Genomic DNA, 26,699 nt, shown 5'->3' on the forward strand with positions numbered 1-26,699 from the left:
AATCCAATGAATTCCATAAATTCTTTAAATTCTGTCAATTTCGTGAATGCTATGAATTTCATAAATTAATCGTATTTCATGAATTTTGTGAATTTTGTGAATACCGTGAATTCCTCGAATTCTATGGATTCCTTGAATTTCATTACATAATTCCGGGAATTTCATTAATGCCATAAATTTGGCAAATTTCTTTAATTTCATGAATTTCGTGAATTCCGTGAATGTCATGAATTCCGTGAATTTCATGAATTAAGTTAAGTAGATGAATTTCATGAACTCCGAAAATTCCTTGAATTTGGTGAATTCCGTGAATTCCATTCATTACATGATTTCCTTGGGTAAAATTTTCGTCTTATAAACGCTGTAATACATGTGTTGGAATGCTGGACGATGACTTCACGATTTACAACACTTTTAAAAGTGTTGTCGAATTCCAAGCATTTTTAATAGTGCAGACCTGTAACTGCTCTCTCACTTTGAATTAGTAAAAATTTACTTATTAAATCAGTTTTTTTTACTTTTGACTGATGAATTATTTATTTCATTATATTTACTAATGTAATTAGTAAATTTTTACATACTTTTTACATATATTGCTTTTATAATGATTCAAAGTCAATGATGGAAAACAAAAGATAGAAAATATGAGATAAACTGATGAAGAATATCTTCAACGAAAAGTAAAAAATAAAACAGCAGGTTTTAATTCGCGTCTCGTGCGATGCATTGGTACCGTTATTTTCATAGTAGATTGTTTCCAAGTTTGGACTCATTCAGAACTTGAACTGTCTCTTATTTTCAAAAATGAGTTATTTATTTGACTTAATATGTGAGAGGTTTTGAAAATTAATTTATGAATACCTAAAATCATTAATAAATAATTTTAACACGGAAAAAGTCAAACAAATTATAATATTTAAAATGTATTTATTGTCGAAAATTGGATGTAGTAAAGTTGTCAAGATTCTTTCTATCGAGAGAATAAGCTTCGATTTAATAAAATCCCACCTTTGAAATAATTTGATACAGGAAGCGATATTTTTTTCAAATTTTTTGTAGACAAAATAATCTCTAGAAAATCTATGGAGATTTTAATTTTTATAAATAGATGTTTCAAAAAACAAAAATCTACCGTAAAGGACGAATTTTTAACAAAATAGATGAATTTTCAATCAAGTAGTTTAAGTTGGAACTAAAAAAGCTGAGTTCCACGAAAAATAATCCCATACCAGCCCATGTCCGGCACTATTCATAGAGCGGACTGCAGTTAAATTTTCAACCAAAGACATGAATTTTTAATTCCATGTGGGTACCATATTGAATGTCATTTTGAAACTTTAAAATTTCAAGTCAAAATGCATGGAATTCTCAACAAAAGACATAGTGGAATTTTGAATAAAGTATTTCAACTTTTAACCAACCAGTTAAATTTCCACTCAGAGAAAATTCCACTCGTAAATTAATAATTTTCTACAAAAAAAAGATCAATTTTTACCAAACTAAACCAAACTCTCTTATATATTACAATTGGAAACGAGTCAGGCGGCCCTCACTGTTTACGTTACTGTCCCCCCGAAATCAGTCCAAGGCCATTTGAAGGCAACAACCCGACACTTCACTGAAAGCGAGAGTTTGGTGTAAATGAATTTTCAACTAAATAGTTTAACTTTTGACTAAAGAAGATAAGCATACAATAAAACATGGAAAAGTTAAATTTTCAGATTAAAAAATTAATTTTCAACTAAATAAAACGAATTTTCAAGGAGATACTTTAATTTTTCACCAAAATTTTAAATTTTTTAACCAACCGATTTTCAAGTAAAATCAAGAATTTTCTCGACTAAGAAAAACAAGTATTTAGCTTAAAAAATTATTTTTCAACCAAGCAAACGAATTTTCAAAAGAAATGTTTTAAAATAAAAAGCCGAATTTTTAACCAAATCTTTAAATTTAAAATAGTCAATTACTTACTTTTATTACCTAAATTACTTCAATTTCACTGCATGACAAGAGGATTACTCTGGATTTCAGGTGGGTTACTCAAGATTACAAGTAGATTACGCCGGATTTCTGCGAATTACAAGTGCATTACGGCTGATTAGGCCTAGATTACTCTAGATGAAAAATATAGATTATTCTGGATTACAAGTTGAATACGACAGATTAGAACTTGATTATTCTAGATTACAAGTGGATTACTCCGTGTTACTGGTATGACTGAATTACGCAAATTACCAGGATTATAAGTGGTTTACTCTAGAGACTGAAAGTGGATTACTCTAGAATACAATCAGATTACTCTGCATTACTGTAGTTTACAAGTGGATTACTTCTGTTTAGAAGTAGATTACTCAGGAATACTGGCATTTCTCCGAATTACCTAAATCGCTAAGTAATCCAAGTGGATTACTCCGAATTACAAACTGATAGAAGCGGATTGCTGAACTAGATTGCTCAAGATTAAAAGTATATAGCTCTGGATTACAAACGGTTAACCACTGATTAGGACTGGATTATTGTAGTTTATATTCGGATTATTCCGAATTACTTGAGTTAACTATATAAATTACAAGAGGATTATTTCGAATTACTTGAATGATCTGGAATATAAGTGGCTTACCATGGATTAGAAGTGGATTACTATGAATAAAAAGTGGATAACAACTCGATTAGGGCGGATTAGAAATTAATTAATCTTGATTACAAGTGGATTATGGCGAATAAGAACTAGTTTATTTTAGATTAAAATTAGGTTACTCTGGTGTACAACTGAATTTGGGCAGAATAGAACTGAATTATTATAGATTATACAAGTGGATTACTCCAAATTATTCGATTCACCTGCATAAAATTGGATTCCAAGTAGATTACTCTAGATTATAATTAAATTGATATAGGCTTCTTTGGATTGCAAGTGGTTTATGCCGGATTAGGACTGGTTTACTTTAGATTGCAAGTGGATTACACCGAATTAGAACTAGATTACTCAAGATTAAAAGTATATAACTCTGGTTTACAAGTGGATTACAAGTGGAATACCACTGATTAGAAGTGGATTATTATATTTTACAAGTGGATTATTCCGAATCAGTTAAGTTATCAGTATCAATTACAAGCGGATTATTCCGAATTACTTGAATTACCTGGATTATAAGTGGTTTAACGTGGATTAGAAGGGGATTACTCTGAAGTAAAATTGTATTCCAACTCGATTAGGGCGGATAAGTGGATTTCGCCAGATTACAAATAAATTAGACATATAAGGAATGGATTACTTTAAAATACAAGTATATTACCCAGGATTACAAGTGGATTATCCCTGATTACAAGTGGATTTTGTCAGATTACACATATATTATCCGCATTAGGATTGTATTGAATTATATTAAAACTGGATTACTCGAAATTACAAGCTCATTTTGACAGATTACAAGGGGATTACTCGCATTAGGCCCTGATTACATTCGGTAACAAGTGGATTATCCCGAAATACAAGCGTATTTGGACAGATTACAAGTGGATTACCAGATAAGATATGGATTACAATAAATAACTATTGAATTACTCTGACTGAAAAGTGGATTTTGCCAGATTTCAATTGGATTATTGGGATTAGAACTTGATTATTTTAGATTAGTGCATTTTTTTAGCCTAATTATTAAAGTTTATTTTTGTAAATAATTTTGCGTTAAATTACACTATTCGCGTACCCCTATCTTCTTTATAAAATTAAAACTTTGATTTTATAAAAAAAGATTGCAATGGAACGTTAAATGTGTGGATGTTTTTTAAAAAATGTTTTTAATTTCGTAAAAAAAAAAGTTTAACTTTCTATCTTGGGATAAACATGAGTATAAGGTACGGTTATCAGGGCCAGTGTTTCCCACCTCCCCTTGACTGATTTCACGAAGGGAGAATTAAGCAGCGTCATATTCGCAATTAGAACACTACCTAAGTTCGGTCATTTGCGGATTATGCCGTGTAATCTCGCGTGGGCACAACTCGGCCCTTCGCACTCGAATCCCTCTTTCACGTGACTAGAGATTTTTCTCCTCCCTCGTTATCCATCCGCATTATTGCATTTTCCCAGCTGTAAATTCCGAAAAAATCATTTTTAAGGAATTCATCATTCTCTTCTTCAAGAGCCTAATCTTAAATAATTTTAAATATCAAATTTACTCATTTCTATGGGGTATTCCTTCTTAACATCTATTTTTTTTCATTTATTACTACAGAGTGGTCCAAAAATTCATTGCATTTTTTTTTAAATTTTCATGCTTATCGCCCCCACATTTGTTGGAATAAAATGAATGCGTTTCTTTTTTATTAATATTTAGAGGTTCTGTAAGCACCATGAAGTTGAACACGTATTTCCCATTAAAAAAAATGGTTAATTTTATTCAAAATCATCAATATTAGGTCAATCCAGTTGAAACTCAACATTTCTCTTTACGTTTAGCTATAGAATACAAATAAATAAATATTTTTTTGAAAATATTAGCCCCATAAGTCTTTTTTATAGGCTCAATAAAAAGTCCCATTAGTGAAAAAATAGGTTTTGTGAGTTTCTGGCGCAAATTAAGATATTTTTTCTGATTTTAGAATACAAACTGTTGCTGCTACATAAAATAATATTTTTATTTATAATTAGAGGCTTGAATAAATTTTTAAAGCAAATTATTATTATTTTAGGAATTTTTCTCTTATAATAGGGATAAAAACACGCGGTTTTTTGCATTTTTCAACTTATTTTAAACTGTGTACCTACAGCGAGGCAATAAGCAATTAAATTTACCATCAACAAATGTTTAAACAATTAATTATTATTTATAACTATATTCTCTTAGAATAATACTAGAACGTTGAAGTTTTTAACATAATTTTTTAAGTTTTTGTCCACTTTCTAACGAGAGTGAGGCAGTAATTAATTCAAGTTAATAAGTATAATGATTTAAACAATTTATTTTTACTTCAAATAATAAAAAATATAATGCTAGAAAGTAGCGGGGTTTTCTGAAATATTTAACTTTTTGTCCACTTCTCAATTAGAGCGAGGCAAAAATTAATCAAATTTAAAAAATATTATTGTTTAAACTTATTATTATTGCTTATAACTATTTTCCTCTATAGCAATGCTAGACGGTTGCGGTTTTTTCTTAAATTTTCTGATTTTTCCAATATTTCACTTAGTTAGGCTGCTTAGTTATAAGCAAATAATAAATAAAACATAGAGATATTTATTTCTTAAACAGTCTCTTATTTCTTTTTTATGAAAATATTTTTATGAAATGAAACAGATATTGGAAATATTCATCAAATTTTCTGCTTGGATCATATAAAATGTAAATTTTCCTCGAATTATTTGCGGATAGTGTTGCTCTAAGAGAAGATGGCCATGAACTATAATAAATTGTTTAAACAATTATGTTTGTCAATTGGCATTAAATATTATCTCGATAATTCAAAAGTGAACAAAAATGTTAAATTTCAGAAAAAAACCGCAATTATCTAGAAATAATATAAAACTAAATAGTTATAAGCAATAATAATTTCTTTAAACAATTAGGTTTGTGAAATTTCATTAGTTATAACTTCCCTCTAGTTGAAAAGAGGATACCAAAAATGTTGTTTAAAAGTAAAAAATATGTACGGATTTCCTTGGTTTATTAAAAAAGAGCACAACAAAATTAAAAAAAAAACAACCTTTCTTGCAAGTTTAGGTACAAATTAATAACATTACATTTTTCTTCATTTTTTGGAATTTTCTTTTTCCACCCACAAAATTTGTTTTCACTTTTTCCGTCTGACTTTATTTATTTCCATAAACTTTAAACCAACAAAATTTTGTTTTCAATTCTCTCGATATTCCAAAACTTGAAAAAATTGTAAATTTTCAATTAACTTGCCCAATGGTGAGGAATTCTTTTTTTTTTATTTGGTTCGAAATACCACAAAAAACTTTTCAGTGTTATTGCCAATAATTCAAATCATTTTGATTTTTTAGCGGCTCACCCTATTCTATAGGGTTTGGATTTTTCACGTTTGAACTTAAAAATTAGTGAAAGGGAGTTTTTGAAAAAGTAATTGCTTTAACCTTCATTTTTGAAGGATGATTTTTCCAAAAATGCGCTTATGATCAGTAGAAAGGGCTTGAAAAAACTTTCGAAACTGTGATAAGAAAATGTTTGTTAATAGAGGGTGCATCAACTATGATCCAGGATGCCATGGTTAGGAATGCGACTGAAGTGTATGGTACTGCGATTGTAGGAAGAATGAATGATGTGTGGTAAATGATGAAATCCAAGCAGCCGCCCAAGAAAATAAAGAAGCGTATAAAAGAATAATTGTTTGAATGCACTCAATCATAATTGTTTACACAATGAGCATTTGTGTAAACAATTTTTTCGACAAAACAGAGGAAATTTTCCCTTTTTCTTAATGATCTGAATCACACGCACTAATAACTTAATTTTTCATGTTAATTTTCTGTTTAAATTACACAGCCTAATTTGTTCAGAAAAGGTGGAAGTTTTTTACATTTTGTCGAAAAAGATTGTTTAAACAAAAGTAAATTGTTTTTAAAAAATCGATCATTTTGATTTTTGAATTAAACTAATTAGCTTGTGATACTTTAAGAAAGTATAAACTTTATATATTTTGTTGAATCAAATGTTTTAAAAATGGAAATTATTTGAACAGTTATGGATTAGTAACAAAAATACCAAACATACCAGAATTTTTTCGAATTTATTTGACAATGTATTAAAAAACAGTCTATACCATTATATTTTTAGTTCGGAGTTCATCTCGTTTGGTTAAAAATACTACTAATTCATTAAAAAGTGAATTGTTTTCTTGGAAATTCAACTATTTTGTTTAAAAATCATCTTATTTGATTAAAAAATCATCTACTTTCTATAGAAAGTTGAATTCTGTTAAAAGATTTTTTGTTGAAAATTCTTTTGATTTATAATTGAAAATTATTTTTTTATTTACAAATTCAATTATTCCATGTTTGGCATTAAATGTTCTAAATTTAACTATTGGATTAAAAATACATCCTTTTTAATTGAAAATTCAAGAACTTGGTTAAAAACTCATGTATTTTTCTTAAAAATTCATCTCTTTCGTTAAAATTTGAACAATTTTTCGAAAAAATCAATTTTATTTTTGGTGGAGAATTCATTTTGTTCATTGAAAATGTAATTTCCATTTTTGGTAAAAAAATCATCTTTTCTGATTAAATATTCACGTGTTTTGTTCGAATTTCTTCTTTTTCTGTTTTCTATTTTCTCCTAGAAAATTAAACTGTCTGGTTGGAAATAAACTTTTTTGGTTTAAAATTTATTGTTGGTTGAAAATGAAACTACTTTGGTAGAATACGAAACAATTCATTCAGAAATGTAACTACTCTGTTGGAATTTAGATTTTTTGGTTAAAAATCGAGTTTTCATGTAAATACTATCAAGTCAGAAATTCATTTATTTGGGTAGAAAATTAATCTTGAATGTTCATAATTCATCTATTTGGCTGATGATTCAACTACTTTGTTAAAAATTGTTTTTTTTTCGCTGTATTCAAGTGGCAGATAATTCGTTATTTTTGTTTTTGACAATTACTTTTCTTTTCTCATTTAAAATTTTGCGATTCCGTTTTTGTTTGAAAAATTATATTTTTAGCTTAAAACTCCACTAGTTGGTTGAAAATTCATGTATATTGTTGAAAATTTGTTTTTGAGGGTTAAGGTCATTTTTTTTCAAAAAATTCAAAAATTTTGTTCAAAATTCGTCCTTTTGGATTGAAAATTCATCTCCCTTTAATCAATCCTTTACACCCCCCACCCCTTCCACTGCTATGTGACTTTCCAGCTTATTATTTAAAGGCATGTGATACTTAGAAAATTGTCGATTTTACCAGTTTTAGGTTCATCCGGCTATTTTTCTAGAACAATAAATATTTTGTCTTAAAAAATTGGGAAATGATAGCGAACATGCTAACGGACGTCCCCGCACACTTTTTTAGTAGGTTAATTCAAAGAAGTTTTAATTCAGCAAAATGTGATCAATTTGCATAGTGCTTAGGAAATAGTATCGATTTTTTCAGTGTTAGATTCCCCCGGCTTTTTTCCTAGGATAAGAAATATTTTGCCTCCACAATCTGGGAAATGATAGCGAACATGGCTAACGGACGTCCCCGCACACTTTTTTTTGTGTTTTTTTATCTAAGAATTTTTTATATTACTAACAAGATGCGTGTATATTTCGAGGTTATGTGTGTTACAATTCACCCGAGCGTTACTTCCAAACTACACAATATTTTTGGACAAAAAGTTTATTTCATAAATAATTTCCAGATTATCGGAAAGGCAGTGATGAAAAACGACGTAACTTCAAAATAATGCATATGCATAACATTTTTATTTAGCACAATACATTTTTTTGTAATTATCCCTAAAAAAGAGTCCGATGACGTCCGTTATGATATTTTATCGCATCTCCGAATTAAGTTTTTAAAAATTTTCATTTTTGTGGAAAAAAGCCGGGGAAACTGTAAATATCACATATGCCCTTAAGTTTGAATTTGGAGGATAAGACCCCTTTTTTAGTTTGTATAATGCCTGATTTTAAACTTTCATTTCACTTTAATTTCCAGATTTATTAATAAAATCCTAATTTGGAGAATGATATAAATTTTGAGTTTCTTCCGGCTCGGGAAGTTAAGACGTTAATGCATTAGGGCATGATGACGTGAGGATTCTAGGGCGATAGGACGTGAGGACATTAGTATATCAGGACATTAGGACGCTAAGACGTTAGGACGTGGATTAGAAGAATAATACCGCATTTCGAATTTTCATTTTACCAAAGATTGATGAAAATCAATGTTGAAATTGTTGAAAGCTTTCTGATTATTGCTAAAATCCCAATTTGGAGGATAAGAGACTTCTTGAGTTTGGTCCAGCCCTGGATGCAATTATCCCATTTAAATTAAGCCGCATAATTGGACGGCGTCTATTCACACTCGTAAACCGAGGGCTTTTACAGCCCGGCAGGATGAATTTAAGAAGCGAAGAAAAACGAGGGGAAAAAATGAAAGCCACTAAAGGACGAAGATGGTAGGCGGATCCTTTACGAGATACGCTGCTACCGTTTGCCGCTTCGCTTCGAACTCGATTCGTCCCTTTCTCTCTTTCAAGTCTTTTACATCTCTCTTCATGGGTTTTTTTTTCTTTAGATTTACACGCTTTGTGTACCCGAACCTAAATTTCATCCGGCGCTTAGCTCGGATCAGGAATAAGGATGTTAATTTTGCTCTTTGACCCGATCCTGATTTCGAATTCTCTTTTTAAAGCTGTCCTGCTAATTCCCGGGGAAATCTCGTTAACTTATTTGTAGGGTAATTTAACTGACGTCGGACGCAACTTGGAAATTGTAAATTGTGTTTTCCCTAATTCAAGATTAATTTAGATCTTTTCATTTTTTCGATTTATTTTCTATTAAATCACCTCAAAAAATATTAATGTTTTTACAGAATTATCGGGAGGTTATTTAAATGATTAGATAAATCAATCATGCATTGAAAGAATGATCAGTAATTTCTAATGACAAGTCAGTCGTTTTATAAAATGAATCAGTCAATATTGGTAACTTAATCAACGAGTCACTGCATTGATTAAATGATTAAAATTAACCATAATTGGTTGGCTAACACATTGCATGTTTTGGGTTAAATCAATTAAAATGATTTATTTATTTGTGAAAGTTACAATATACAACATCCTAATGAGAGGGTATTGGTTTTATGTAAAATTTTACTTTGTCGGTTTTCATCAAATCTCGACGTTTTGCGACCCCCTGATTCAGAACAAACGATTTTTACGGAAGTGTCTATCTGTCTGCAGTATGTAATCTGTAGTCTGTAGGCACGATGACATTAAAAAAATTGATCAGATTGGATTCTATTTTGGCACACTTTTTTATGGCCTAAAATGAAATAACCATATATTTTTTCAAGCCTTAAAAATTCGATGTATGGCTATTCATAGTACTCAAAAACTAAAACAATTTTTCATTGTGATTTTTTTAAATTAAAAGCAAATTATCAGAGAAATTATAACTGTTCGATAGGACGCGTAGTTTTTATTATTAGCCGTAAAAAGCAACATCAAAAATAAAAAATAAAAAATTGTTGGGTAAACGACACAAGCTACGAAAAAAATGAGGCAAAACTTGTTTATCCAAAAAAGAGCTACCAATTTAAAAAAAATTATTTTGTATAGGATGCGCAGCTTTTGTTTTATTCGTAACAAAAATAAAAATAAAACAATTATTTTTTTCACAAACGACACAAGCTATGAAAAAAATCAATAGACAAAAGTTCCTCTTCCAAAAAGTACTGAAAACTTATTCAAAACATAGTTTTTGCTTTATTCGTAAAAAATATAACATTCAAAATAAAAAAATTAATTTTTTTTTTAAACAACACAAGGTACGAACTGAAATTCACAGACAAAAGTTGTTCGCCCAAAAAGATCTATAAATTTGTTATTAATAATTTTTAGATGCGACGAGTAGATATTCTTTCAATCGTAAAAAATAAGATTAAAAACGAAAAATTACATTTTTGGAAAAAGGACACAAGAGACGAAAAAAAATATGCTCGTTTCTTATTACGAGAATACCCTACTGAAAAGTAATATATGGATTTCTATATAGGAACCTATATAGAATATATATAGAACCTATATAGAACCTATATAGGATCTATATAGGCGCGCAGTAGTTTTTCTTTAATCGTAAAAAACAAGATTTAAAATAAAAAAAAATGATAAAAACAAGGAAATAAGAATTATTAGGTTTCAATTTTCACGCATATTATGAATTGTAATGATATAAATTTATTGAAACGATACATGTTTCACCGCAGCTTCGTACATAATTTAATGCAAAACCTTCTCAGCATAAAAAAATAAACCCAAGATGTCTCTTGGTTTCAGTTCTGCCCCACTTCCCTCCTTTATTAACTGAAGTTTGGTGGGACAGACGTTTCAAAATACAATGTCCAGCATATGACGAATTTCTACGAAACTTGGACATGACTTCGACTCGCAAAATAAACTTACAGCATAAAGGTGGTGGTTGGGTGTGTAATATAAACAATGAATAATACAAACTATAAAATAGCCTCGGAAAGGACTGAAACTTTAATTTTGACAAAAGGTATGCACACGGTAATGGTGAAGGTCAAGTTTCAGGCGACGAATGAGAGTGGGTGTTTGGAATGCTAGGGGGGTGAATGATCTCGAGGTAAAATAATTACGAGAAACTATGCATGTAAGGAAACTAGATATTTTATGTGTGTCTGAAAAAAATAAAAAGGAATGCGAAAGTAGACATAGAAAACGGGGTGTTAAAAGACGGACTTGAAATATGGTCAGGAGTAGATAGTGAATCACATGGTAGGCAAGGAGTAGGTCTGATTTTGAATAAAAGAGCGAAGCAGAATCTCGGAGATCATGATTTCGTATCTCCCAGACTGCTGTGGGCTAGAATGAAAGTAGGAATCAGAAGATTATTTATTATAGCATGCTACGCGCCAGTTGATAGTGATCCCAGAGAAGTAACAAACGCCTTCTGGGATACTTTAAATTACACAATAAATATTTGCGATCGTGGTGAAAGAATAATTCTGCTAGGAGATATGAATGGATAGGTAGGTATCTAAAATCAGGATCCAGAGGATCCAAGAACAAACTATAACGGAGATAAATTAGTTTGCTTATGCTTAGAAAGGGGTCTGTTTATTACAAATACTTGGTTTAGGCATACAGTGATCCACATGTACACCTGGTCCAAACGAAAAAGCTACAGTATAATTGACTTTGTTGTTGCGGATGAACGACAAATAGAGCGCTAGGGAAAGATACAAGGGTCATGAGGGGTTCTGAATGCAATACTGATCATTACCTTCTGATCTTCAAAATGAGCTTACGTCGTGGATAGAGAAAAAAGAGAACCAAGAAATCAAAACGAACGCGAATCAAAATTGAGAACCTACAAAAACCGGATGTGTGAATAGATTTCCATAATAAGATAATCGAAAGCATAGACCGGGCAACCTGGAAGGCGCTTATAAAAAACAAAGATATAGAGGACGCATGGACAAAGTTCAGGGATATCATTGTTAGATGTGCGATCGAAGTGTGTGGTACCGCGATTGTAGAAAGAACGTCTGGTGATGCGTGATGGAATGATAAAATTCAGATTGCCCAAAATGCAAAGAAAGAAGCGTACAGGAAAGCTTTGAACATCGCAGGTCTTAGCGATGAGGAAAGAAATAGAGGTTTAAATGATTACAGACACAAAAAGAGGATACACAAACGATTAATTAAGGAAAGTAAAGATAAAATTAGAGCAGAAGAAGAGAAGAAAATACAAAACTACTTTGAAGAAAGCAATAACCTGCTTTATAAAAAAATGAAGGGAAATAAAACTACTGAATTTGCCAACATGAGAAATAGTAATGGGGAAATGGTTTGTTAAAGATTCCCGGGCAAAAATTAAAACTTGGTTCTTAAGAGGCCCTGTCTAGATGTCCTATTTTCGATTGAGACCCTAAAGTGGCAATCTATCGAGGGCGCAAGCGAAAGCGTCACGCTCAACTAGCGAGGTCATTAGTAGGCAACCCAATGAGTTCCTATTAATAGGGTCTTTATAGAATCTAGATAGTCTTTCTCACGCTGAGAAAAAAATTCTTCCAAATCAATGAAATATTGTTTTCAAGCATCAAACGGCGTTTTCGCGCCTGGTCAAATGCATATGCTGTTATTCAAAAGCATATGCTATTGTTTCTTATTTTGTTAATTCAAATAAAATATTATTAAAATATTAAAAAATTGATTACTCCTTCGGCTTGCGGGTTCGATTCCCGCCTCGCACTCTGGAAGAGTCTCGGTGGCCCATGCGGTGAACACTAGCCTAGCAAGGGAGTTGTTCATCTCCGGAGAGTCGTGGGACCGGTACCTCTAGAGAAAAAGGTTTTCTCTAAGTACTTAAGGATGTTGCTCTTGGTGGTTCGGAACCCACCTTAAACTGTAGGTCCCCTTTCCACCACCAAGTAAGTGTGTGGAGGGTGTGTAAAGGAATAGAGAAGGTGTAAGAAAAATCTAAACCCTTACGGGACACATTAGAAGCTTCCATTCCCTTCTCCGCACGTTATTCTAAAATTAAACTAATTGTTAAATTTGGCTAGAGAAGAATTTTCAAGCTCGATTTGTTATATATAATTTTTAAACGTACTTACATGATTTCAAATTAAATCGATCTTTAAGAAAAATTCTTTTCAAATTTGTAAGGCCCCAAATGTTTTAAATTTTTTCAGAAAAAATTGAAATTTTTCAAAGTTTGCATTTCGGTATTTTTTTTTATTTTCAATTTTTTAAAATTAAGTATAATTAATCATAATAACATTAATGTAATTTTTTTTATTCACAGTTGTATTACCCGTTTTACCTGTCGAGGGCTTTACATGGTCCCCTCGAGAAAATAATTAATTGATAGAAATGATTTGTTAAATATATCTTCATGAATAAAGATTTTTATCTAGTTTAATTAAAAAATATAGTGCTAAAAAGTGATTATATAAATAATTTTAGTCAAGTAGCACACGAGAATATCCTGTTGAGGGCCAACAAAGGGAAAGCCTAGATTCTTCCAACTAGAAAATCTTAATGCGGCCTCGTAAGAGCTAATATTTAGTTTAGGCATAAAGAGGCAATTTCTACCCGGGTTCACCAATTTGGATGAAAAATTAACTCATTGGAATTAAATTTTAAAAATGGCGCGTATTCATTTTTTTAGTTTAAAGTTTAAGTGTAACATTTTTTATGGAAATTTGACTTTTTTATTTGAAAATTCATCCACTTGGTCCAAATATCATGTATTTAGCTGAAAATTTGTCTTTATTGATAGAAAATAAATCTTATTGAAAATCTTTTTAGCACAAATTTAATTTTTTTCATTGAAAATTGTACTACTTGCAGTTGAAAGATAACTTACTTTGTTAAAAATTCTTTTTTATTGAAGACTTGTAATTTGAGTTTAAAATTCATCTCTTTAGCTGAAAATTCGTTTTTTTGTGTTGAAAATTTAACTATTTTGTTCAGAAACTTATTTTTTTTAAATAAATGTTTTTTTTATGGAATATAAACTTTTTCAGTAGAAAATTAAACGTTTTCGTTGAAAACTCTTGCATATGGTTGAAAATTCGTCCTTTTGACAGAAAATTTAACTACTTGCTTGAAGATCGACTAATTTATTAAAAATTCCTTTTTCATTAAGGACTTGTTATTTGAGTTTGAAAATTATCTCTTTGGTTGAAAACTTAAAAATTATGTTAAATTTTTTTTGTTGAAAATTTAACTATTTTGTTCATAAATTTATTTGTTGTTAAAGATAACTTTTTGGTAGAAAATTAATTTTTTTTTGGTTGAAATTTTATCTCTTCTGGTTGAAAATTCAACTACTTGATTGAGGATCGAATTAATCAGTTGAAAAGTCGTTTTTTTATTTAAAATTAATTTGGTTAATTAAAAATTTATTTGAACTATTTTTGTAAATTAAACTAGTTTGTCAAAAACCGAAAATTTTGTTCAAATTCCTTTAAATTAAAAATATTTTCTAGTTTGAATAAAAAGTTTTTCATTCGAAATTTATCTTTTTGGTTGAAAATTCAACTACTTGGTTAAGAGTTTATTCTGTTGTCGTTTGAAGATTCATAATTTTAGTTTAAAATTTGTCTCTCTGGTTAAGAAATTCCACTATTTAGTGTAAAATTAACTTTTATTTTAAAGATTCATATTTTTGGGCTAAAAATTTAACCATTTTTTTAATTGGTCTCTTTTAATGTTTTTTATGAAGTTTATTTAAACAAATAACAAAGGTTGAAGCCTACTAAAGTCTCCCAATAAATAAGGTCCATTCTGAGTTATTGGCAGTCGATTTTGTAATAAAAAAACCTCCATTTGTTGACAAGCTGGCAAGTTGTGAATTTGTTTATAAAATTGTTTATAGAATAAAAAATTTAAAATTGATTCTGTTGACGAAAAGAAATCTGCCATTAAAAAATTGACAAAAAACTGCATTTGTTTATAAAGTTAATTTAAAGAATTAAGAATTGCTATTTTTTTAAATACCTCAAATATTATTTATTGCAGAGAAATTTTTGATTTATTTAGTCAAAGGAACAAAGTGCTTGGAGCGTGAAATGTACAAGATAATTGTTAATTAAATTTGTGTATATAATTAACAATTACTTTTGATTTTTTTCAAATGAAAAACTAAGCATTGGTTTTACGTACCTTATACATATAATTAGTTACAAAAATTGTAATATTAGTCTTTTTTTTAAATTTCAACTTTATTGTTAAATAAATACTTGATGAAAGATAATTTTAAAATCGATTCTTATAAATCTCTGATATTTAATTAGCTTTTATTTCAAACAAATCTAAAATCGAATCAAAATTGTAGGCTCTATTAGACTAACTTTCCCGAAAAAGTTTTTTGCATTTTTTTTATTTAAGTATGAACTTTGCAAAAATTGAAAATTTTAAACTTTGGATGCATTAACACCGCATAAATTACTGAGCTTGATTGGAATAATGTTTCATCGATAAATGCAGATTCGTAAAATACTCATTAAAATTTTATTTTTTATTCTTTATTCTTTATTAATAATTGTATTTTGTTCTAAACCGCATTCTGAGATTTTTCAATGGGTTTGAATATTTATAAAGTAACTTTTGTCTGTAATCCAATTTAAGGCCAGGAAAAAGCATTATAAAAATAATTTGAAGTAAATTTTTCATTTTTTTAAACAAATACTGTAAACAAACGCAGAGCTTAAGCAATTTTTTAAAGTTTGATGTACTATTCTTTTTAATTTTTCGATTGGTTTGCTTGTAATATTCCGTAGAAGCACATTAACATTTTATGAAAAATATTGTTATGAACCAATAATATGAAAAAATGGCTGTTTGTGCAATTTTTTAAAGTTTAAGGTATTTTCTTTTGGAAAATCGGCGCTGTTTAAATTTTGATGAGAATGGATAAATTTAATATCAATATGTCAAAATTCCACTAGAAGCTAGGTATTCACGGTCCTTCTGAATTGATCGTGAGTTTGTTGTATAGTCACGTATCGTCGCTTTTGGTGCTGGCGAGAAAGCGACCGGTTGGAATCGATTACCCTTCGTCCTTTTTTCACGCCTCAAGAATAAACCTTCGCTGTCGAAATCTTGAACGAACGATTACGAAAATAGGTAGACGGGTCACTTTCGAGATTTTTCACGGACAACTACGAAAATGCTGCGAGTGTCATGTAATTTTTATATACTACCATTGGAAATTATAGAAAGGCCTGTCTGCTTTTTTCAGATGCTGCTAATGTTTTTCAATTTTTTAGATGTGCAAAATGAAAAAAAGATACAAGACACGCAAAAAAAAGGAAACAAATAATGCAGGTAAAAAGGAATGAATGAACGCAGAAAAAAGGAAATGCAGGGAAAAGGAGAAAGGGAATACAGGGGAAATTAAAAACAGGAACGTAGATATAGAGAGAAATAGAAACACAGGGAAAAAAGGAAAAAACGAAAAAAGAAACGGAGGAACGCAGGGAAAAAGAAAAAAAGGAATACAGGAAAAAATTAATTTGTGAAAAAGGGACGCAGAAAGACAGGAAAAAAGAAACGCCGATAAAAGTAAACAAAAATCATGTAAGCAGGGAAAAAGAAGAACAAAAACGTAGAAATGCAAGAAAAAAGGTACGCAGGGAAAAAAGTAGCGGAGAAACGCAGTTATCATTTTTTTTAACTGCGTTCGTCTGTTATTTGTTTGGAACGCAGAAAAGATTGAAAAAGCACAGGGTAAATGGAACACGAAAAAAAAGAAACACTGAAAAAAGGAAAGCAGAAAAAAAGAACGCAGCAAAATAAAAAAATAAAATAATAAGGGAACGCAGGAATAAAAGAATGTGAAAAATAGAAAAAAAGTAAAGCAGAAAAAAGAAACGCAAAAAAAAGAAAGACTGAAAAGTGGAATGCAGAAATTCTCGGTATAAGAAACACAGAAAAAATCGGAAAAGGAATGCAAAAACGCTGGAAAAAAGAAACGCAGTGATAAAGGAACCCTGGAAAGCGGAAAAAAGGAATACAGTAATGCTGGGAAAAAGAAACGCGGGATAGAAGGAGAAAAGGATCGCAGGAGCGCAGGGAAAAAGGAATGCAGAAAAAGAAAAAAAAAGTAACACAGAAAAAAGTAGTGCAGGAAAAAGGATAAAAGGAAAACAGCAACGCAAGGAAAAGGAAATGAAGAAAAAGTAAGAAAAGAACGCAGGTTCGCACGGAAAAGAAAAGCAGGAACGCAGAAATGCAAGAAAAAAATGAAAGCAGGAAGAAAAAGACAAAAAACGAAAAACGAATAGAGGAACGCGGGTAAGAAAACAGAAACGCAGGAAAAAGTAAAAAACGCAGGGAAAGAAGAACGCTGAAAAAAAAGGAAAATAATAACGCAGGGAAAAAGGAACGCAGGAAAAAAGAATGAAGGAATAAAGGAAGGTAGAAGAAAAGAAATAAACGCTGGAAAAATTGAAAAAAGGAATGTATTTAGGCTGGAAAAAATTAAAAAAGAAATGCAGGAAAGCAACGAACGAAAAAAGCAGAAAAGAATGCAGAAACACAGGGAAAAAATTAACGCGGAAATAAAGGAATGCAGGAAAAAAAGTAATACAGGAACGCTAGGAAAAAGAAGCGCCGAAAACAACGTGAAAAATAACGCAGGGAGGTTGAAAAAAAAAACACGGGAAAAAAGAAAAGCAGAATAAAATAAATAAAGTAAAGCAGAAAAACAGAAACGTTGGGAAAAGGGACCGCATAAAAAAGGAGAAAAGTAACGCAGGGAAAAAGAAAGGTAGAAAAAAAGGATAGAAGTAACATAGAAAAAGAGGAACGCAAAGAAAAAGAAATATAGGAAAAAAGTAATACGTGAGGAATGCTGAGAAAAAGACCTGAGAAAAGAGCACGCAAGAAAAAAATCCCTTTTTTGCATATATCGCAGAAAAAAGCAGCGCAAGAACAAAGAAAAAAAGAAACGTTGGAAAAAAGGCAGCAGGAGAAAAGAAAAAAGTAAATAAGGATAACAGGAACATATGAAAAAAGGAAACCAGGACTGCAGAGAAAAAGAAATGTCGGAAAAAGGATAAAAGTAACATAGGAAAAGATAAAGGCAAGAAAAAAGGAACGCAGATAAAAACCGGAAAAGGAATTATTTTTGTCTACAAGGAACCGAAAAGAGAGGTAGTTTGGAGATCTGTTTTTTAATAGTGAATTTTTCTCATGCTTATTTTGCATACAATTATTCATGATAAAATAGATAACCTCTCAATCTAAAATAAAAATATTTAAACAGTGATACTCAACTGATGATTCGTTCCAATCTGCATTGAAATCTGCATTGGTTTGCTTATGAATATTTTAAGAGTTCTTTTTTAATTGAGTCAAAGAAATTAACCTCAATTACTTAAAAGAAGTGTTTTTATTTAAATTTTTGTAAAAAGAATGAATATTAATATTAGCAATTTTATAAATGCTTTAATTTTTCTTTATTAATTCTTTTCCTTTTAGGAAAATTTATTAATCTAAATAGATTGGTTCAAACTCAAACAACAAAAAAAGGATTAAAGGAATGCGGGGAAAATGAAACGAAGTAACGTAGGGAAAAAGGAACGCAAGAAAGAAGGAATAAAGAAACGCTGAGAATAAGTTCCGTAAAGAAAAAAAAGGAAAAAAGTCAAGAGAAAAGAAATATATAAGGAAAAACGAACACATGGAAAAAGGAAAAATGAACGCAGGAACGTACGAAAAAAAGGAACTCAGTGAAAAAGAAAAAAAATAACGCAGGCAAAAGAAACTCTGGGGAAAAGGGTAAGAGTTACGCAGGAATAGAGGAATTTAAGAAAAAAGGAAACAAGAAATTCTGGGGAAAAGGTAAAAAGGAACGCAGGAAAAATGGAAATCAGGAACGTTAGGAAAGATAAACGCAGTTAAAATAGAGAAAACGAACACTGAAATGCTGGGAAAAAGAATAAAAGTAACACAGGTATAAAGGAACGCAAGAAAAAAGGAACGCAGAGAGAAAGGAAAAAAGGAACGTAGGAAAAACGAAAAAAGTAACGCAGAAAAAAAGGATCTCAAGAAAAAAAGGAGAAAAAAAACGCTATAGAAAAAACGACGAAAGGAACGCTGGTCAAAAGTCGGATAGGAAAAAGGAGAAAATGGAATTCTGGAACGTAGAAAAAGTAAATTGTAGGAAAAAGGGAAGACACAGAAAAATAAAGAAATAAAAAAAGTAACGCAGAAAAAAATGAACTCAAGCAAAAATGAAAAACGGAAACCTGGGAAAAAGGAACGCAGGAAAAAAGGAACACCTGAAAAACAGGTATTTCCATAATTTTATTTCCGACGGTAGTGTAGCATGATTAAAATCCAACAGAAAAATTCGCGAAAAACATTTTTTTGTTTAATTCAGAAAGGAATCTGTAATCATTCTTTGAATTCCAAAGATTCTTTATTTGTTTTACAATGATAATTATTCAAAATTGAAATTATTTTATGATCCGCATGCTCTCAACTTTGTTGAATGAATAAATTTAGAAGAGGCTGAAACTAAAATTGCATTTACTCAATTATTTGAGTGAATTTTTCCTGTCTTCGTAACTTGTGACAGAGTCAGACTTTTATATGTGTCCAAGGCAGACGATCATAGAGGAATGTCGCGAAGCTTCGCGAGCCAGACATTCCCTAAAGTCGGCTCCCTTCAAGGCATCTGATCCTTAAGTATAAACTCCTTTTCTGACGCGGCACGTTCTCCAAAGAAATTCGAGGAAATTAACTTCTATGAGTGTCTTTAGGATTCGAACTTTCAGGAATCAAAAATAAAATAAAATACTGATTCAAATTTTTGATTGGCTTCTTTTTTATTTTAATACTGATAATCAGTGATGGATAGGTTGCCGATTCAAAACGTAGGGGAAAGTGAGGCTGAGCAGGCAGTGGGCTAAATCGACACTTGCTTTTTTAAAGAAAAAAATAAACCTAGTTAAGTTGATTTTTCAAATAAAAGTGGGCCCTATTGCCCTTACTTTATCAACAGAGTTTCGTGGCATTCTGCATTACATAGCACATTTCACGACATAAAGGGTATTTTCGGAGGTCAACAGTTTTATCCGTCGCTTGTGGAAAAATGTGTTTTTCTTTTGTATATCACTGGCTACTGTAATCAAGGTATGTTCATCTTACGTCAAAAGAGGTGCTGAATATGAATGTACTATAAAATTTTGAGTTTTTGATGATTTCCAATATTTTTCAGGTACCATTATACAAAATTGACGCGTGGGGCTAAGTCGACACCGATTACGTCGTCGTGACTACACGATGCATTCATATAAACATAAAAACATATATAAAAGAACACATACCAGACACACATACAGCCATACAATAATCAAACATGCATATATAGACATATACACATGCATACACACAACCACACATTCACACATGCATACATACATTAATACAGACGTACATACAGGCAAACATACAAACATAAATGCAGACAGAAATTGTCTCTTTTGACTTAGGGGCTCCCAAAACGTGAAGATTTGATGAAGTCAATTTTACATAAAACTATAATACCTTCTCATTATAGGATGAGAATGTAAAAAAAATAGGTTAGAGAACGTATTATAGGTATTGTTGGATCGAGAATTTAGTTGGTTACAATAATAAAAATTCAACAAATGCGTCCTTTTTTTCCTATAAATATTTTAGTCAAGTGTGCTCCATCTTGCGCTCGACAGATTTTCCCTATCTCCACTGTTTTTTGCTAATAATTGGTAAACAAAGAATCGTAGTTCAAAATCATCAGTGACGTTTTGTAGCCAACTAAATTCTCGATCCAACAATACCTGATACGTTGTCAAACTATTTTTAAACATTTTTAAATGACGTTTTAAAAAAAATGTCGACTTAAATGGAAGTTAAGCTACTTTTTTGAAAATTAATTTTTTGGTTTAGAATTAATTTTTTTAACGAAACAAATTTAACTACTATTTGATTGAAAGTTCAATTATTTTGTTAAAAATAATGTTTTTTTGCTGAAAATTCAAATGTTTTGTAGAAAATTTGTCAATCTTAAACGTTGTGAAATAGTATAAAACACCTAAAAACCAAGCCGAAAGTTAAAAAAATTTATTATTAAGAAATTTTCAACGTTCACGATTGAATTTCTGAGTCCCGTCGTTAAAAATTTTTAATGTTTATAAAAAATTACATTTCCTGTCATTGTAAAAAGTTGTCAAGTAGTCTACAACTGGAAGAAACAAAATATCCCCCGAAGAGGAATTGTAATCGATTAAAATTATTTATTTAAAAAGTATTTTATTGAGATTCCTGGTAAAAGTTCGTGTATTTTATATTTACATAACGTCGCATAATAATAAATAATTAGAAAAAGAGGACTTAAAATTTGGTACTTTAACTTTTCTGAACTGTAGCTTATGAGGATGGCTTTTTCAACGAGTTTCAACTTGTCCGTTTAGCGCAGTGCTTAGCACTTCCGACTGCTAGGCGTTAGATTTAGGTATAGATATGTAGGTTTGATAACCCGTAGCGTTAGACGTTTTATTTGTAATATAATGTTTAAAAATGTAATATATGTATTTACTCTAAACAGGACTATTAATATTTAAAGTCAAAATACTCGCAATCATTTAATATTTATTTTTTAAATAATTTTTTTGTCTCTCAACGACTACGTGAAGATAGTTAATCTTGTCTTGTTCTGGGCGTATGGATTTTCATATATTAATATGCTCCAATTCTGCAGTAAAAAAGAATCAAATTGATCTCCGAATTCAGTGACAGATGCTCTTTATACAATTGAAACCCGAATTATTTGAATCCAGTAAAGTACCAATTGATCTTGTCCGGGCCACGTTCGGGCTCCCCGGCCAGCCCCCGGCCATGAGGGGCTGGCCGACGCAGCGTGGCGATGCTGGCCGGATTCCGACCAGAAACCCCGGCCACAGCCCGACTTAAAGTCGGGATCTCCAGCCGTAGAATGGCCAGCCCCCGACTTAAATTTCCACCCGGGCTTCTGAAAAAATTATCATATTTTAAGATCGACAAAAAATGTTTTAGAAGAAGTTGTATTTTCAACATATACATGAATTTTCAACTCAAACTGGAAGCTCTTACGCGCGCTACGCTATCGCGCCAATGAGGGAATGATAATTATGGCCTGCACTTGGCAGCCAAGGTTTGACTGCCATTGTCGGCCCAACACTGGGTACCAATATTGGACCAAACCTGGCTGCCATTGTCGTGCTATTGCCGGATTGATAACTATGGCCTTGACTTGGCAGCCAGGGCTTCGCTGTCATTGTCGGCCCAGCACTGGGTACCAATGCTGCTATAGTCTAAGACTCTAAGGTCTAAGGATATGACAAAAAAATATTTAAAAAATAAATATTAATTTATTGCGAGTACTTTGAATATAAATATTAATGGTCCTCTGTTTAGATTGATTACATTTTGCACATTATATTACAAATAAAATTTCTAACGTTACGGGGTATCGAACCTACATCTATATACCTAAATCTATCGCCTAGCAGTCGGAAGTGCTAACCACTGCGCTAAACCGACAAGTTGAAACTCTGTGAAAAAGCCATCCTCATAAGCTACAGTTTACAAAAGTTAAAGAACCAAATTTTAAGCTCTCTTTTTCTAATTATTTATTATTATGCGACGTTGTGTGAATGTAAAATACACAAAGTGTTAACAGGAATATCAATACAATAATTTTTAAATAAATAATTTATATCGATTACAACTTTTCTTCGCGTAATATTTGTTTTTTTTCCGTTGTAGCCTACTTTACAACTTTTTGCAATGACAGGAAATGTAATTTTTTATAAACATTAAAAATTTTTAATGACAGAACTTAACAAATTTCATCGTGAACTTTCACAAATTTTCAATAAAATTTGTGGTTTATCTTTCGTGTAAAATGTTTATTAAGAGCTGAAAGTGAGACTTGGCGAAACAAAGTGCCGATTCTGGGCCAAGCATCGGTGGAGGATCGGCAAATTAAAATAGCCAATATAGGCTGCCAGTACTGGCTCAACATTGGGCCGATTTAAATAAAACATGGTTTGCCGTGGTAAAAGTGACATCTGGCCAAGTAATGTACCGTCACTGGGCCAGACTTTACCTGATCCTCGCGAAACATGGTTCCCCGTACTAAAAGTGAGACTTGGCGTAACAAAGTGCTGATACTGGGCGAAGCATCGGCGGAGGATCGGCAAATATAAAAAGTCAATATAGGCTGCCAGCACCAACACTCGGCAACACTGGGCCGTGTATTCAGCTGCGGCAACTCGCACTTGGGTTGTAGAAAAAAGGGCAAACACTTAATTTTGTAATTAAAATTGTTTAAATAATCAATAATTCTTGTAAATTTGCAAAGCAATATAGAAAAAAGTCATAGGATAGACATTCTTAGTTGAGTTAGAAAACAAATTGATTCGTAGGATAAAGGCCAAACTTTTAATTTTTTATTAAAATTGTTTAAATAATCAATAGTTCTTGTAAATTTGCAAAAAGTAATTTAAAAAGGAGTCATCCGAAAGACATTCTTAGTTAACTCCGTAAACAAATTTACTTGTAGAAAAAAGGGCAAACACTTAATTTTGTAATTAAAATTGTTTAAATAATTAATAATTCTTGTAAATTTGCAAAACAACCTAGAAAAGAGTCATCGCATAGACAGTTTTAGTTGACTTCGAAAACAAATTGATTCGTAGGATAAAGGCCAAACTTTTAATTTTGAAATTAAAATTGCTTAAATAATAAAAGTGCTTGTAAATTTGCAAATCGATATAGAAAATAGTCATCGCATAGACATTCTTAATCAACTCCGTAAACAAATTTACTTGTAGAAAAAGGGCAAACTCTTAATTTTTTAATTAGAATTGTTTAAATAATTAATAGTTTTTGTAAATTTAAAAAGCCGCCAAGAAAAGAGTCATCGGATAGACATTCGTAGTTGACTTCGAAAACAGATTGATTCGTAGGATAAAGGCAAAACTTTTAATTTTGAATTTAAAATTGCTTAAATAATTATAAGTGCTTGTAAATTTGCTAATCAATATAGAAAAGAGTCATCGCATAGACATTCTTAGTTAACTTCGTAAACAAATTGACTTGTAGAAAAAAGGACAAACTCTTAATTTTTTAATTAAAACTGTTTAAATAATTAATAGTTCTTGTAAATTTGCAAAGCAATATAGAAAAGAGTCATACGATAGGCATTCTTAGTTGACACTGTGAACAAATTGACTCGTAAAAAAAGGCCAAACTCTTAATTTTTCAATTAAAATTGTTTAAATAATTAATAGTTCTCGTAAATTTGCAAGGCAATATACAACAGAGTCATCGGATAGACTTTCTTAGTTGACTCCGTAAGAAAATTAATTCTTCGAAAAAAGGCAAACTCTTAATTTTTTATTTAAAATGGTTTAATTAATTATTAGTTCTTTTGTTAAGCAACCTAGAAAAGAGTGAGTTGACTCCGTGAACAAATTCACTCGTACAAAAAAGTCAAACTATCAATTTTTCAATTAAAATTTTTTAAACAATTAATAGTTCTTGTCAATTTACAACCGAACATAATAAATTAAACTTATTCTTTAAAGAAGAGCCATTTATGAAAATTGTTTGAATAATGACAATGTTTAAAGATTAAATATATGCTAAAAGCTATAAATAAGCTCCATCCGAATTCGGCACGATCGCTGTAACTTAATGGCTTGGAATGTTTACATCCAATAATGTAAAGAGATCCCCCGAACGTGCCTGTTACACTTTTCTATCACTTTATGTGAAGCTGCGACCGACTTTCAACTATAGGAAAATATTAAATTTCAACCAAAAGTGAATTAGTTCATTTTTCCGTAAAAAAATTAATTTTCAACCAAAAAAAAAGAAAACAAATGTTCAATAAAATAATTCAATGTTTCTCCCCAAAAGATGAATTTTTCACAAAAATTGTGAATCTTTAATAAAAAAAATTAATCTCTAAGTTCGACTTTCAATTTTTAACCAAAAAGATAGACAATCTAAAAAAATTAAATTTTTAGCAAAGCAGTTCAACTTTCAATCACTAGTCGCATTTTCAACTAAATAGTTGAATTCAGTTTTTAACTAAAAAATATAAAATTTTCCAAAAATAGTATATTTAAATTTTATGTGAAAAAGTAAATATCAACCAACAAAAATTCAATAATTTATTTAAATTTTCTACAATGGAGATGATTTTTTAACCGCGAAGACTAATTTTGACAAAACAAAACAAAAAACGAGTTTTTAACAAAATACATGAAGTATCAACCAAATAGTCGAATTTTCATCCAAAAATAACAAACTTTCAACCAAAAAGTTTGACCAAAAATTTTGATTAGCAACTAAAATATTCACAAAATTATCCAAAAATGGAATACCTAAATTTTTAGTGAAAAAAGTGAATGCTTAGCAAAAAAATGAAATCAAATTAGTTATATTTCCAACGAAAGAGAAACAATGAATATATAACAAAAACAACTAATTTTCAGCAAAAGAGTTACATTTCCAACCAAGGAGATTAATTTTCAATGAAAATGATAAATCTTCAGCAAAAAAAATGAATTTTTAACAGAGGATTTCAAGATTCAACCGATTAATTGAATTTTTACCAGAAAGGCGGATTTTCAGAGAAAATTAATTTTCTGCCGAAAATAATAATTTTCAACAAGACACATGAATTTTTAACAAAAAAGAGACATTTTCAACCAAATAATCCAATCTTTAACTAAAAATATAAATTTCAAACCGCAAATAGAATAGATAAATTTTCAATTAAAGAACTTCTTTTTCAACCTACAAAAAAGTAATTTTAAACAAAATATTAAAATTTCCAATTAAAAGAAAAACAAATTTTTTTTCAAGTTTGTTCAACTTTTTACCAAATATTTAAATTTTGAACTTAAACAAAAATAACCAAGCTGATTAATTTTTAAGCAAAAATATTAATTTAGAACTTAAAAATTATCAATTTTCTTCAAATGTAATAGTTAAATTTTCATTGATGAAAATTATTTTTTGACAAAAGCAAAAGTAAAAAAAATAGTTTAATTTTCAAGAAATTAAATGAACTTTAATCCAAAAATAATACATTTTCAACGAAAAGTGGAATATTTAAATGTTTAATTAATAAATTAATGATTAACAAAAACAAGCACTTTTGACAAAATAGTTCAATTTTCAACTAAAGAGATGAATTTTCAACTATATAAATGATACACAACAATAAAGAAATTATTTTTTAAAAGAGGATTTGAACTTTCAACAATTAGTTCAATTTTTAAACAAAAAGATGAATTTGAAACGAAACAAATTAATTTTAAACAACAGATTTCAATTTTCTACCAAAAAAGACGAATATTCAACAAAACACATGAATTTTAAACTGAAAAATAAACATTCTTGACCAAAGGGTTGAGCCTTCAACTAAAAAATAGAAATTTATAATTAATTTTTAAGG

The sequence above is a fragment of the Belonocnema kinseyi genome, chromosome 1 (genome assembly GCF_010883055.1).
Source record: "Belonocnema kinseyi isolate 2016_QV_RU_SX_M_011 chromosome 1, B_treatae_v1, whole genome shotgun sequence".
NCBI classification, from domain to species: Eukaryota; Metazoa; Arthropoda; class Insecta; order Hymenoptera; family Cynipidae; genus Belonocnema; species Belonocnema kinseyi.